Source organism: Triturus cristatus, chromosome 5_2, assembly GCF_964204655.1.
Source record: "Triturus cristatus chromosome 5_2, aTriCri1.1, whole genome shotgun sequence".
Classification (NCBI taxonomy): Eukaryota; Metazoa; Chordata; class Amphibia; order Caudata; family Salamandridae; genus Triturus; species Triturus cristatus.
In genome coordinates this window covers 575,122,195-575,135,182 of record NC_140588.1, presented here as the reverse complement: position 1 = coordinate 575,135,182, position 12,988 = coordinate 575,122,195, and the positions used below count along the sequence as shown (strand labels likewise).

At 53.4% G+C, this 12,988-nt stretch overlaps 15 non-coding genes across 15 annotated transcripts; 9 read left to right on the top strand and 6 right to left on the bottom strand.

Annotated features, from left to right (window-relative positions):
* The first annotated feature begins 359 nt into the window (after positions 1 to 359).
* Positions 360 to 431, top strand: TRNAE-CUC (transfer RNA glutamic acid (anticodon CUC)). The gene has a single exon. It is a non-coding gene; the product is annotated as a tRNA-Glu (tRNA).
* A 1,126-nt stretch (positions 432 to 1,557) lies between these two features.
* Positions 1,558 to 1,640, bottom strand: TRNAL-UAA (transfer RNA leucine (anticodon UAA)). The gene has a single exon. It is a non-coding gene; the product is annotated as a tRNA-Leu (tRNA).
* A 243-nt stretch (positions 1,641 to 1,883) lies between these two features.
* TRNAE-UUC (transfer RNA glutamic acid (anticodon UUC)) lies at positions 1,884 to 1,955 on the top strand. The gene has a single exon. It is a non-coding gene; the product is annotated as a tRNA-Glu (tRNA).
* A 630-nt stretch (positions 1,956 to 2,585) lies between these two features.
* On the top strand, positions 2,586 to 2,657 carry TRNAE-CUC (transfer RNA glutamic acid (anticodon CUC)). Its single transcript has one exon. It is a non-coding gene; the product is annotated as a tRNA-Glu (tRNA).
* Positions 2,658 to 3,783: 1,126 nt separating this feature from the next.
* Positions 3,784 to 3,866, bottom strand: TRNAL-UAA (transfer RNA leucine (anticodon UAA)). Its single transcript has one exon. It is a non-coding gene; the product is annotated as a tRNA-Leu (tRNA).
* Positions 3,867 to 4,109: 243 nt separating this feature from the next.
* TRNAE-UUC (transfer RNA glutamic acid (anticodon UUC)) lies at positions 4,110 to 4,181 on the top strand. The gene has a single exon. It is a non-coding gene; the product is annotated as a tRNA-Glu (tRNA).
* Positions 4,182 to 4,811: 630 nt separating this feature from the next.
* On the top strand, positions 4,812 to 4,883 carry TRNAE-CUC (transfer RNA glutamic acid (anticodon CUC)). The gene has a single exon. It is a non-coding gene; the product is annotated as a tRNA-Glu (tRNA).
* Positions 4,884 to 6,009: 1,126 nt separating this feature from the next.
* Positions 6,010 to 6,092, bottom strand: TRNAL-UAA (transfer RNA leucine (anticodon UAA)). The gene has a single exon. It is a non-coding gene; the product is annotated as a tRNA-Leu (tRNA).
* Positions 6,093 to 7,037: 945 nt separating this feature from the next.
* TRNAE-CUC (transfer RNA glutamic acid (anticodon CUC)) lies at positions 7,038 to 7,109 on the top strand. Its single transcript has one exon. It is a non-coding gene; the product is annotated as a tRNA-Glu (tRNA).
* A 1,126-nt stretch (positions 7,110 to 8,235) lies between these two features.
* Positions 8,236 to 8,318, bottom strand: TRNAL-UAA (transfer RNA leucine (anticodon UAA)). The gene has a single exon. It is a non-coding gene; the product is annotated as a tRNA-Leu (tRNA).
* Positions 8,319 to 9,263: 945 nt separating this feature from the next.
* Positions 9,264 to 9,335, top strand: TRNAE-CUC (transfer RNA glutamic acid (anticodon CUC)). Its single transcript has one exon. It is a non-coding gene; the product is annotated as a tRNA-Glu (tRNA).
* Positions 9,336 to 10,461: 1,126 nt separating this feature from the next.
* On the bottom strand, positions 10,462 to 10,544 carry TRNAL-UAA (transfer RNA leucine (anticodon UAA)). The gene has a single exon. It is a non-coding gene; the product is annotated as a tRNA-Leu (tRNA).
* A 243-nt stretch (positions 10,545 to 10,787) lies between these two features.
* TRNAE-UUC (transfer RNA glutamic acid (anticodon UUC)) lies at positions 10,788 to 10,859 on the top strand. Its single transcript has one exon. It is a non-coding gene; the product is annotated as a tRNA-Glu (tRNA).
* A 630-nt stretch (positions 10,860 to 11,489) lies between these two features.
* On the top strand, positions 11,490 to 11,561 carry TRNAE-CUC (transfer RNA glutamic acid (anticodon CUC)). Its single transcript has one exon. It is a non-coding gene; the product is annotated as a tRNA-Glu (tRNA).
* Positions 11,562 to 12,687: 1,126 nt separating this feature from the next.
* Positions 12,688 to 12,770, bottom strand: TRNAL-UAA (transfer RNA leucine (anticodon UAA)). Its single transcript has one exon. It is a non-coding gene; the product is annotated as a tRNA-Leu (tRNA).
* Positions 12,771 to 12,988: the final 218 nt, after the last annotated feature.

The following is a 12,988-nucleotide window of genomic DNA, read 5'->3' as shown; positions in this document are numbered from 1 at the left end:
CTACTTTGGAGCACTCTTCTCCCTTGCACTCTTGAATCGGTCATTCGCAATGTATTCTTCCAGCAAGCTGAATAACGAGGTAGGTGTGAGAAGGTGTACCAGCTGTCTTTGAGCTATCAGCGGCCACTAGGTGTCCCTCTTGTGATTTCCCGGGGATCCCGATTGTACAGGAATTCGTCGGTTCAGTAGCACGGGGGAGGGGATGGCCTGTGCTTGGAAGTGACAAACAGTCTGGTGGAATCATGAGTGTTTTTTCAAGTTCTGATTCATATTCGCTGTAGAATAAAATATGCTTTCAGCCCCCATGAGCTTTGTCACTAGGAGAGCAGTGTAGGAACTTTTGCTGTATGGCTGTGGGTTCCCTGGTGGTCTAGTGGTTAGGATTCGGTGCTCTCACCGCCGCGGCCCGGGTTCGATTCCCGGTCAGGGAACAGTCCTTCTTCTGCCCTTGAATGCTTTTCCTTCCCGCAGGTCAGGGCTTCTCAAAATGAATTTGCTTTTCTGACAAACAGTTTGCCTAGCATCCCGCAATCTGGCTCCTAATTTGATTTTCGCAAGGTTCCCTTTGAGTTGCTTTCCTCGGCGGGAGGAAAATCTCTTGTGCAAGGCTCTTGAGGAAGTGAGATTCTGTATTCCGAGGTGCGCTTCTTTTCGTAGGCTTCTGACCACATGGTGTGCGGCAGGAAGTCATCTTTGACAGGGCCGCAGGCTTTGTCTCCAAATGGCATCCCGGACCCACTGCAACCCACCTTTTTGCTGAAACGGAAGTCTGGTTCAGGGTAAGAAAAAGCTGAGCTGCACGTACCGAAAGCAGCAGAGCCCAGCGGCGGAGAGGGTGTGGCCAGGGCTGTCTGATTTGCATAGTGACCAGTGGCATCTTGGGAATGTACAGGCTTTGGAGCCTAACGGGTGCTGCAGGGGTCTGCCTGGCCGGAGAAATGCCTGTCTGGCGCTCCCCTCAGGACACACGTGTCTTCCGTTCGAGCATGGAGGGTGAGGGACATGGGTCACCCTCATATACAGGGGTGTGGGCATGGGCAGGATGGGGCGTGGGGGACCCGTCAGGGCATTGCCCGTTTGGAAGCCCGTTCGGAAGGCAAGAGGAGGCGGAGGCGGAGGCGGGAATCTCTGCTCAATTTTTTCCCGAGGCCTGGGGACAAGCCTTTGCACATTTGATCCAGCCGGGCCTGCATCAGCAGATCCTGCTCCGATGGCAAGGGAGAGCCTGCAGGTGTAAATCAAAGAAAGGGGAGAAATCCGCAAGAGGCGGGTTAACAAATTCCAGTGGCAGGCCCATGTTCCCCAGGAAGCAAGTACTTCCTCCTGCTCCCTTCAGTGGGAAAAGACATAGGAGGTGTATTTCTCTAAGCAGGGGCTCTGCGTAGGTGGCACTGCATTGCTTTGGGAAGCATCCATGCTAAGTGCAGAGTAGCAGCAGACCCCACAGCTGAGACGTGAATTGGGACTGTTAAGGAAGGGCACTGGGAGGGTGAGGAGGGCAGAGGAAAATGCTTTAAAAAAGCATCTGCAAGTTCCTACACACCCGCTGAAAACCCATACCAGGGATGGGGCTCGAACCCATGCGGACAACTGTCCATTGGATCTTAAGTCCAACGCCTTAACCACTCGGCCACCCTGGTGAGACCCTAGGCCCTGCCTTACTCAGCTCCCTTTTCATGCTGGCTGCTCCAGCGCAGGCTGTCCAGCAAGAGGTGATTGCAGAGTAAAAAGGCTTTTGCAGGAGGATAAAGGTAATTGCTTATGACAAACACACTGTGTGACACCTAACTTTTCCCCACTCGTACTTTATGGGCAATCTATACAGTGGAGTTAGCTTAGTCACAATAAGGAAGTGAGCAAGGCAGGCTCACAAGAGCATCTCCTCCCTGGTGGTCTAGTGGCTAGGATTCGGCGCTTTCACCGCCGCGGCCCGGGTTCGATTCCCGGTCAGGGAAGATCCCTCTAAGACGTAGACGTGCGTAATTTGTCCACGCAGCTCAGCTTTTTTTAATCGAAGGTCCTTAAAAAGGCACCCCGACCTATAGACGAAAGCAGAGGAAAGGGGCTGGGTCCCCTGTGTCCCAGGTTGCTTTGCTCCCATTGCCCTCAGCCACCTTCATGCGCACGCAGTCCCCCACCCAGTCAGGTGCTCTATGTGGGCGTAAAGTGCAGTACCAGCTCATCAGAAAGGTAAATTGCTGGAAAACCCGGCTGCGATGTATACATCTACTTTGGAGCACTCTTCTCCCTTGCACTCTTGAATCGGTCATTCGCAATGTATTCTTCCAGCAAGCTGAATAACGAGGTAGGTGTGAGAAGGTGTACCAGCTGTCTTTGAGCTATCAGCGGCCACTAGGTGTCCCTCTTGTGATTTCCCGGGGATCCCGATTGTACAGGAATTCGTCGGTTCAGTAGCACGGGGGAGGGGATGGCCTGTGCTTGGAAGTGACAAACAGTCTGGTGGAATCATGAGTGTTTTTTCAAGTTCTGATTCATATTCGCTGTAGAATAAAATATGCTTTCAGCCCCCATGAGCTTTGTCACTAGGAGAGCAGTGTAGGAACTTTTGCTGTATGGCTCTGGGTTCCCTGGTGGTCTAGTGGTTAGGATTCGGCGCTCTCACCGCCGCGGCCCGGGTTCGATTCCCGGTCAGGGAACAGTCCTTCTTCTGCCCTTGAATGCTTTTCCTTCCCGCAGGTCAGGGCTTCTCAAAATGAATTTGCTTTTCTGACAAACAGTTTGCCTAGCATCCCGCAATCTGGCTCCTAATTTGATTTTCGCAAGGTTCCCTTTGAGTTGCTTTCCTCGGCGGGAGGAAAATCTCTTGTGCAAGGCTCTTGAGGAAGTGAGATTCTGTATTCCGAGGTGCGCTTCTTTTCGTAGGCTTCTGACCACATGGTGTGCGGCAGGAAGTCATCTTTGACAGGGCCGCAGGCTTTGTCTCCAAATGGCATCCCGGACCCACTGCAACCCACCTTTTTGCTGAAACGGAAGTCTGGTTCAGGGTAAGAAAAAGCTGAGCTGCACGTACCGAAAGCAGCAGAGCCCAGCGGCGGAGAGGGTGTGGCCAGGGCTGTCTGATTTGCATAGTGACCAGTGGCATCTTGGGAATGTACAGGCTTTGGAGCCTAACGGGTGCTGCAGGGGTCTGCCTGGCCGGAGAAATGCCTGTCTGGCGCTCCCCTCAGGACACACGTGTCTTCCGTTCGAGCATGGAGGGTGAGGGACATGGGTCACCCTCATATACAGGGGTGTGGGCATGGGCAGGATGGGGCGTGGGGGACCCGTCAGGGCATTGCCCGTTTGGAAGCCCGTTCGGAAGGCAAGAGGAGGCGGAGGCGGAGGCGGGAATCTCTGCTCAATTTTTTCCCGAGGCCTGGGGACAAGCCTTTGCACATTTGATCCAGCCGGGCCTGCATCAGCAGATCCTGCTCCGATGGCAAGGGAGAGCCTGCAGGTGTAAATCAAAGAAAGGGGAGAAATCCGCAAGAGGCGGGTTAACAAATTCCAGTGGCAGGCCCATGTTCCCCAGGAAGCAAGTACTTCCTCCTGCTCCCTTCAGTGGGAAAAGACATAGGAGGTGTATTTCTCTAAGCAGGGGCTCTGCGTAGGTGGCACTGCATTGCTTTGGGAAGCATCCATGCTAAGTGCAGAGTAGCAGCAGACCCCACAGCTGAGACGTGAATTGGGACTGTTAAGGAAGGGCACTGGGAGGGTGAGGAGGGCAGAGGAAAATGCTTTAAAAAAGCATCTGCAAGTTCCTACACACCCGCTGAAAACCCATACCAGGGATGGGGCTCGAACCCATGCGGACAACTGTCCATTGGATCTTAAGTCCAACGCCTTAACCACTCGGCCACCCTGGTGAGACCCTAGGCCCTGCCTTACTCAGCTCCCTTTTCATGCTGGCTGCTCCAGCGCAGGCTGTCCAGCAAGAGGTGATTGCAGAGTAAAAAGGCTTTTGCAGGAGGATAAAGGTAATTGCTTATGACAAACACACTGTGTGACACCTAACTTTTCCCCACTCGTACTTTATGGGCAATCTATACAGTGGAGTTAGCTTAGTCACAATAAGGAAGTGAGCAAGGCAGGCTCACAAGAGCATCTCCTCCCTGGTGGTCTAGTGGCTAGGATTCGGCGCTTTCACCGCCGCGGCCCGGGTTCGATTCCCGGTCAGGGAAGATCCCTCTAAGACGTAGACGTGCGTAATTTGTCCACGCAGCTCAGCTTTTTTTAATCGAAGGTCCTTAAAAAGGCACCCCGACCTATAGACGAAAGCAGAGGAAAGGGGCTGGGTCCCCTGTGTCCCAGGTTGCTTTGCTCCCATTGCCCTCAGCCACCTTCATGCGCACGCAGTCCCCCACCCAGTCAGGTGCTCTATGTGGGCGTAAAGTGCAGTACCAGCTCATCAGAAAGGTAAATTGCTGGAAAACCCGGCTGCGATGTATACATCTACTTTGGAGCACTCTTCTCCCTTGCACTCTTGAATCGGTCATTCGCAATGTATTCTTCCAGCAAGCTGAATAACGAGGTAGGTGTGAGAAGGTGTACCAGCTGTCTTTGAGCTATCAGCGGCCACTAGGTGTCCCTCTTGTGATTTCCCGGGGATCCCGATTGTACAGGAATTCGTCGGTTCAGTAGCACGGGGGAGGGGATGGCCTGTGCTTGGAAGTGACAAACAGTCTGGTGGAATCATGAGTGTTTTTTCAAGTTCTGATTCATATTCGCTGTAGAATAAAATATGCTTTCAGCCCCCATGAGCTTTGTCACTAGGAGAGCAGTGTAGGAACTTTTGCTGTATGGCTGTGGGTTCCCTGGTGGTCTAGTGGTTAGGATTCGGTGCTCTCACCGCCGCGGCCCGGGTTCGATTCCCGGTCAGGGAACAGTCCTTCTTCTGCCCTTGAATGCTTTTCCTTCCCGCAGGTCAGGGCTTCTCAAAATGAATTTGCTTTTCTGACAAACAGTTTGCCTAGCATCCCGCAATCTGGCTCCTAATTTGATTTTCGCAAGGTTCCCTTTGAGTTGCTTTCCTCGGCGGGAGGAAAATCTCTTGTGCAAGGCTCTTGAGGAAGTGAGATTCTGTATTCCGAGGTGCGCTTCTTTTCGTAGGCTTCTGACCACATGGTGTGCGGCAGGAAGTCATCTTTGACAGGGCCGCAGGCTTTGTCTCCAAATGGCATCCCGGACCCACTGCAACCCACCTTTTTGCTGAAACGGAAGTCTGGTTCAGGGTAAGAAAAAGCTGAGCTGCACGTACCGAAAGCAGCAGAGCCCAGCGGCGGAGAGGGTGTGGCCAGGGCTGTCTGATTTGCATAGTGACCAGTGGCATCTTGGGAATGTACAGGCTTTGGAGCCTAACGGGTGCTGCAGGGGTCTGCCTGGCCGGAGAAATGCCTGTCTGGCGCTCCCCTCAGGACACACGTGTCTTCCGTTCGAGCATGGAGGGTGAGGGACATGGGTCACCCTCATATACAGGGGTGTGGGCATGGGCAGGATGGGGCGTGGGGGACCCGTCAGGGCATTGCCCGTTTGGAAGCCCGTTCGGAAGGCAAGAGGAGGCGGAGGCGGAGGCGGGAATCTCTGCTCAATTTTTTCCCGAGGCCTGGGGACAAGCCTTTGCACATTTGATCCAGCCGGGCCTGCATCAGCAGATCCTGCTCCGATGGCAAGGGAGAGCCTGCAGGTGTAAATCAAAGAAAGGGGAGAAATCCGCAAGAGGCGGGTTAACAAATTCCAGTGGCAGGCCCATGTTCCCCAGGAAGCAAGTACTTCCTCCTGCTCCCTTCAGTGGGAAAAGACATAGGAGGTGTATTTCTCTAAGCAGGGGCTCTGCGTAGGTGGCACTGCATTGCTTTGGGAAGCATCCATGCTAAGTGCAGAGTAGCAGCAGACCCCACAGCTGAGACGTGAATTGGGACTGTTAAGGAAGGGCACTGGGAGGGTGAGGAGGGCAGAGGAAAATGCTTTAAAAAAGCATCTGCAAGTTCCTACACACCCGCTGAAAACCCATACCAGGGATGGGGCTCGAACCCATGCGGACAACTGTCCATTGGATCTTAAGTCCAACGCCTTAACCACTCGGCCACCCTGGTGAGACCCTAGGCCCTGCCTTACTCAGCTCCCTTTTCATGCTGGCTGCTCCAGCGCAGGCTGTCCAGCAAGAGGTGATTGCAGAGTAAAAAGGCTTTTGCAGGAGGATAAAGGTAATTGCTTATGACAAACACACTGTGTGACACCTAACTTTTCCCCACTCGTACTTTATGGGCAATCTATACAGTGGAGTTAGCTTAGTCACAATAAGGAAGTGAGCAAGGCAGGCTCACAAGAGCATCTCCTCCCTGGTGGTCTAGTGGCTAGGATTCGGCGCTTTCACCGCCGCGGCCCGGGTTCGATTCCCGGTCAGGAAAGATCCCTCTAAGACGTAGACGTGCGTAATTTGTCCACGCAGCTCAGCTTTTTTTAATCGAAGGTCCTTAAAAAGGCACCCCGACCTATAGACGAAAGCAGAGGAAAGGGGCTGGGTCCCCTGTGTCCCAGGTTGCTTTGCTCCCATTGCCCTCAGCCACCTTCATGCGCACGCAGTCCCCCACCCAGTCAGGTGCTCTATGTGGGCGTAAAGTGCAGTACCAGCTCATCAGAAAGGTAAATTGCTGGAAAACCCGGCTGCGATGTATACATCTACTTTGGAGCACTCTTCTCCCTTGCACTCTTGAATCGGTCATTCGCAATGTATTCTTCCAGCAAGCTGAATAACGAGGTAGGTGTGAGAAGGTGTACCAGCTGTCTTTGAGCTATCAGCGGCCACTAGGTGTCCCTCTTGTGATTTCCCGGGGATCCCGATTGTACAGGAATTCGTCGGTTCAGTAGCACGGGGGAGGGGATGGCCTGTGCTTGGAAGTGACAAACAGTCTGGTGGAATCATGAGTGTTTTTTCAAGTTCTGATTCATATTCGCTGTAGAATAAAATATGCTTTCAGCCCCCATGAGCTTTGTCACTAGGAGAGCAGTGTAGGAACTTTTGCTGTATGGCTCTGGGTTCCCTGGTGGTCTAGTGGTTAGGATTCGGCGCTCTCACCGCCGCGGCCCGGGTTCGATTCCCGGTCAGGGAACAGTCCTTCTTCTGCCCTTGAATGCTTTTCCTTCCCGCAGGTCAGGGCTTCTCAAAATGAATTTGCTAATCTGACAAACAGTTTGCCTAGCATCCCGCAATCTGGCTCCTAATTTGATTTTCGCAAGGTTCCCTTTGAGTTGCTTTCCTCGGCGGGAGGAACATCTCTTGTGCAAGGCTCTTGAGGAAGTGAGATTCTGTATTCCGAGGTGCGCTTCTTTTCGTAGGCTTCTGACCACATGGTGTGCGGCAGGAAGTCATCTTTGACAGGGCCGCAGGCTTTGTCTCCAAATGGCATCCCGGACCCACTGCAACCCACCTTTTTGCTGAAACGGAAGTCTGGTTCAGGGTAAGAAAAAGCTGAGCTGCACGTACCGAAAGCAGCAGAGCCCAGCGGCGGAGAGGGTGTGGCCAGGGCTGTCTGATTTGCATAGTGACCAGTGGCATCTTGGGAATGTACAGGCTTTGGAGCCTAACGGGTGCTGCAGGGGTCTGCCTGGCCGGAGAAATGCCTGTCTGGCGCTCCCCTCAGGACACACGTGTCTTCCGTTCGAGCATGGAGGGTGAGGGACATGGGTCACCCTCATATACAGGGGTGTGGGCATGGGCAGGATGGGGCGTGGGGGACCCGTCAGGGCATTGCCCGTTTGGAAGCCCGTTCGGAAGGCAAGAGGAGGCGGAGGCGGAGGCGGGAATCTCTGCTCAATTTTTTCCCGAGGCCTGGGGACAAGCCTTTGCACATTTGATCCAGCCGGGCCTGCATCAGCAGATCCTGCTCCGATGGCAAGGGAGAGCCTGCAGGTGTAAATCAAAGAAAGGGGAGAAATCCGCAAGAGGCGGGTTAACAAATTCCAGTGGCAGGCCCATGTTCCCCAGGAAGCAAGTACTTCCTCCTGCTCCCTTCAGTGGGAAAAGACATAGGAGGTGTATTTCTCTAAGCAGGGGCTCTGCGTAGGTGGCACTGCATTGCTTTGGGAAGCATCCATGCTAAGTGCAGAGTAGCAGCAGACCCCACAGCTGAGACGTGAATTGGGACTGTTAAGGAAGGGCACTGGGAGGGTGAGGAGGGCAGAGGAAAATGCTTTAAAAAAGCATCTGCAAGTTCCTACACACCCGCTGAAAACCCATACCAGGGATGGGGCTCGAACCCATGCGGACAACTGTCCATTGGATCTTAAGTCCAACGCCTTAACCACTCGGCCACCCTGGTGAGACCCTAGGCCCTGCCTTACTCAGCTCCCTTTTCATGCTGGCTGCTCCAGCGCAGGCTGTCCAGCAAGAGGTGATTGCAGAGTAAAAAGGCTTTTGCAGGAGGATAAAGGTAATTGCTTATGACAAACACACTGTGTGACACCTAACTTTTCCCCACTCGTACTTTATGGGCAATCTATACAGTGGAGTTAGCTTAGTCACAATAAGGAAGTGAGCAAGGCAGGCTCACAAGAGCATCTCCTCCCTGGTGGTCTAGTGGCTAGGATTCGGCGCTTTCACTGCCGCGGCCCGGGTTCGATTCCCGGTCAGGGAAGATCCCTCTAAGACGTAGACGTGCGTAATTTGTCCACGCAGCTCAGCTTTTTTTAATCGAAGGTCCTTAAAAAGGCACCCCGACCTATAGACGAAAGCAGAGGAAAGGGGCTGGGTCCCCTGTGTCCCAGGTTGCTTTGCTCCCATTGCCCTCAGCCACCTTCATGCGCACGCAGTCCCCCACCCAGTCAGGTGCTCTATGTGGGCGTAAAGTGCAGTACCAGCTCATCAGAAAGGTAAATTGCTGGAAAACCCGGCTGCGATGTATACATCTACTTTGGAGCACTCTTCTCCCTTGCACTCTTGAATCGGTCATTCGCAATGTATTCTTCCAGCAAGCTGAATAACGAGGTAGGTGTGAGAAGGTGTACCAGCTGTCTTTGAGCTATCAGCGGCCACTAGGTGTCCCTCTTGTGATTTCCCGGGGATCCCGATTGTACAGGAATTCGTCGGTTCAGTAGCACGGGGGAGGGGATGGCCTGTGCTTGGAAGTGACAAACAGTCTGGTGGAATCATGAGTGTTTTTTCAAGTTCTGATTCATATTCGCTGTAGAATAAAATATGCTTTCAGCCCCCATGAGCTTTGTCACTAGGAGAGCAGTGTAGGAACTTTTGCTGTATGGCTCTGGGTTCCCTGGTGGTCTAGTGGTTAGGATTCGGCGCTCTCACCGCCGCGGCCCGGGTTCGATTCCCGGTCAGGGAACAGTCCTTCTTCTGCCCTTGAATGCTTTTCCTTCCCGCAGGTCAGGGCTTCTCAAAATGAATTTGCTTTTCTGACAAACAGTTTGCCTAGCATCCCGCAATCTGGCTCCTAATTTGATTTTCGCAAGGTTCCCTTTGAGTTGCTTTCCTCGGCGAGAGGAAAATCTCTTGTGCAAGGCTCTTGAGGAAGTGAGATTCTGTATTCCGAGGTGCGCTTCTTTTCGTAGGCTTCTGACCACATGGTGTGCGGCAGGAAGTCATCTTTGACAGGGCCGCAGGCTTTGTCTCCAAATGGCATCCCGGACCCACTGCAACCCACCTTTTTGCTGAAACGGAAGTCTGGTTCAGGGTAAGAAAAAGCTGAGCTGCACGTACCGAAAGCAGCAGAGCCCAGCGGCGGAGAGGGTGTGGCCAGGGCTGTCTGATTTGCATAGTGACCAGTGGCATCTTGGGAATGTACAGGCTTTGGAGCCTAACGGGTGCTGCAGGGGTCTGCCTGGCCGGAGAAATGCCTGTCTGGCGCTCCCCTCAGGACACACGTGTCTTCCGTTCGAGCATGGAGGGTGAGGGACATGGGTCACCCTCATATACAGGGGTGTGGGCATGGGCAGGATGGGGCGTGGGGGACCCGTCAGGGCATTGCCCGTTTGGAAGCCCGTTCGGAAGGCAAGAGGAGGCGGAGGCGGAGGCGGGAATCTCTGCTCAATTTTTTCCCGAGGCCTGGGGACAAGCCTTTGCACATTTGATCCAGCCGGGCCTGCATCAGCAGATCCTGCTCCGATGGCAAGGGAGAGCCTGCAGGTGTAAATCAAAGAAAGGGGAGAAATCCGCAAGAGGCGGGTTAACAAATTCCAGTGGCAGGCCCATGTTCCCCAGGAAGCAAGTACTTCCTCCTGCTCCCTTCAGTGGGAAAAGACATAGGAGGTGTATTTCTCTAAGCAGGGGCTCTGCGTAGGTGGCACTGCATTGCTTTGGGAAGCATCCATGCTAAGTGCAGAGTAGCAGCAGACCCCACAGCTGAGACGTGAATTGGGACTGTTAAGGAAGGGCACTGGGAGGGTGAGGAGGGCAGAGGAAAATGCTTTAAAAAAGCATCTGCAAGTTCCTACACACCCGCTGAAAACCCATACCAGGGATGGGGCTCGAACCCATGCGGACAACTGTCCATTGGATCTTAAGTCCAACGCCTTAACCACTCGGCCACCCTGGTGAGACCCTAGGCCCTGCCTTACTCAGCTCCCTTTTCATGCTGGCTGCTCCAGCGCAGGCTGTCCAGCAAGAGGTGATTGCAGAGTAAAAAGGCTTTTGCAGGAGGATAAAGGTAATTGCTTATGACAAACACACTGTGTGACACCTAACTTTTCCCCACTCGTACTTTATGGGCAATCTATACAGTGGAGTTAGCTTAGTCACAATAAGGAAGTGAGCAAGGCAGGCTCACAAGAGCATCTCCTCCCTGGTGGTCTAGTGGCTAGGATTCGGCGCTTTCACCGCCGCGGCCCGGGTTCGATTCCCGGTCAGGGAAGATCCCTCTAAGACGTAGACGTGCGTAATTTGTCCACGCAGCTCAGCTTTTTTTAATCGAAGGTCCTTAAAAAGGCACCCCGACCTATAGACGAAAGCAGAGGAAAGGGGCTGGGTCCCCTGTGTCCCAGGTTGCTTTGCTCCCATTGCCCTCAGCCACCTTCATGCGCACGCAGTCCCCCACCCAGTCAGGTGCTCTATGTGGGCGTAAAGTGCAGTACCAGCTCATCAGAAAGGTAAATTGCTGGAAAACCCGGCTGCGATGTATACATCTACTTTGGAGCACTCTTCTCCCTTGCACTCTTGAATCGGTCATTCGCAATGTATTCTTCCAGCAAGCTGAATAACGAGGTAGGTGTGAGAAGGTGTACCAGCTGTCTTTGAGCTATCAGCGGCCACTAGGTGTCCCTCTTGTGATTTCCCGGGGATCCCGATTGTACAGGAATTCGTCGGTTCAGTAGCACGGGGGAGGGGATGGCCTGTGCTTGGAAGTGACAAACAGTCTGGTGGAATCATGAGTGTTTTTTCAAGTTCTGATTCATATTCGCTGTAGAATAAAATATGCTTTCAGCCCCCATGAGCTTTGTCACTAGGAGAGCAGTGTAGGAACTTTTGCTGTATGGCTGTGGGTTCCCTGGTGGTCTAGTGGTTAGGATTCGGTGCTCTCACCGCCGCGGCCCGGGTTCGATTCCCGGTCAGGGAACAGTCCTTCTTCTGCCCTTGAATGCTTTTCCTTCCCGCAGGTCAGGGCTTCTCAAAATGAATTTGCTTTTCTGACAAACAGTTTGCCTAGCATCCCGCAATCTGGCTCCTAATTTGATTTTCGCAAGGTTCCCTTTGAGTTGCTTTCCTCGGCGGGAGGAAAATCTCTTGTGCAAGGCTCTTGAGGAAGTGAGATTCTGTATTCCGAGGTGCGCTTCTTTTCGTAGGCTTCTGACCACATGGTGTGCGGCAGGAAGTCATCTTTGACAGGGCCGCAGGCTTTGTCTCCAAATGGCATCCCGGACCCACTGCAACCCACCTTTTTGCTGAAACGGAAGTCTGGTTCAGGGTAAGAAAAAGCTGAGCTGCACGTACCGAAAGCAGCAGAGCCCAGCGGCGGAGAGGGTGTGGCCAGGGCTGTCTGATTTGCATAGTGACCAGTGGCATCTTGGGAATGTACAGGCTTTGGAGCCTAACGGGTGCTGCAGGGGTCTGCCTGGCCGGAGAAATGCCTGTCTGGCGCTCCCCTCAGGACACACGTGTCTTCCGTTCGAGCATGGAGGGTGAGGGACATGGGTCACCCTCATATACAGGGGTGTGGGCATGGGCAGGATGGGGCGTGGGGGACCCGTCAGGGCATTGCCCGTTTGGAAGCCCGTTCGGAAGGCAAGAGGAGGCGGAGGCGGAGGCGGGAATCTCTGCTCAATTTTTTCCCGAGGCCTGGGGACAAGCCTTTGCACATTTGATCCAGCCGGGCCTGCATCAGTGGATCCTGCTCCGATGGCAAGGGAGAGCCTGCAGGTGTAAATCAAAGAAAGGGGAGAAATCCGCAAGAGGCGGGTTAACAAATTCCAGTGGCAGGCCCATGTTCCCCAGGAAGCAAGTACTTCCTCCTGCTCCCTTCAGTGGGAAAAGACATAGGAGGTGTATTTCTCTAAGCAGGGGCTCTGCGTAGGTGGCACTGCATTGCTTTGGGAAGCATCCATGCTAAGTGCAGAGTAGCAGCAGACCCCACAGCTGAGACGTGAATTGGGACTGTTAAGGAAGGGCACTGGGAGGGTGAGGAGGGCAGAGGAAAATGCTTTAAAAAAGCATCTGCAAGTTCCTACACACCCGCTGAAAACCCATACCAGGGATGGGGCTCGAACCCATGCGGACAACTGTCCATTGGATCTTAAGTCCAACGCCTTAACCACTCGGCCACCCTGGTGAGACCCTAGGCCCTGCCTTACTCAGCTCCCTTTTCATGCTGGCTGCTCCAGCGCAAGCTGTCCAGCAAGAGGTGATTGCAGAGTAAAAAGGCTTTTGCAGGAGGATAAAGGTAATTGCTTATGACAAACACACTGTGTGACACCTAACTTTTCCCCACTCGTACTTTATGGGCAATCTATACAGTGGAGTTAGCTTAGTCACAATAAGGAAGTGAGC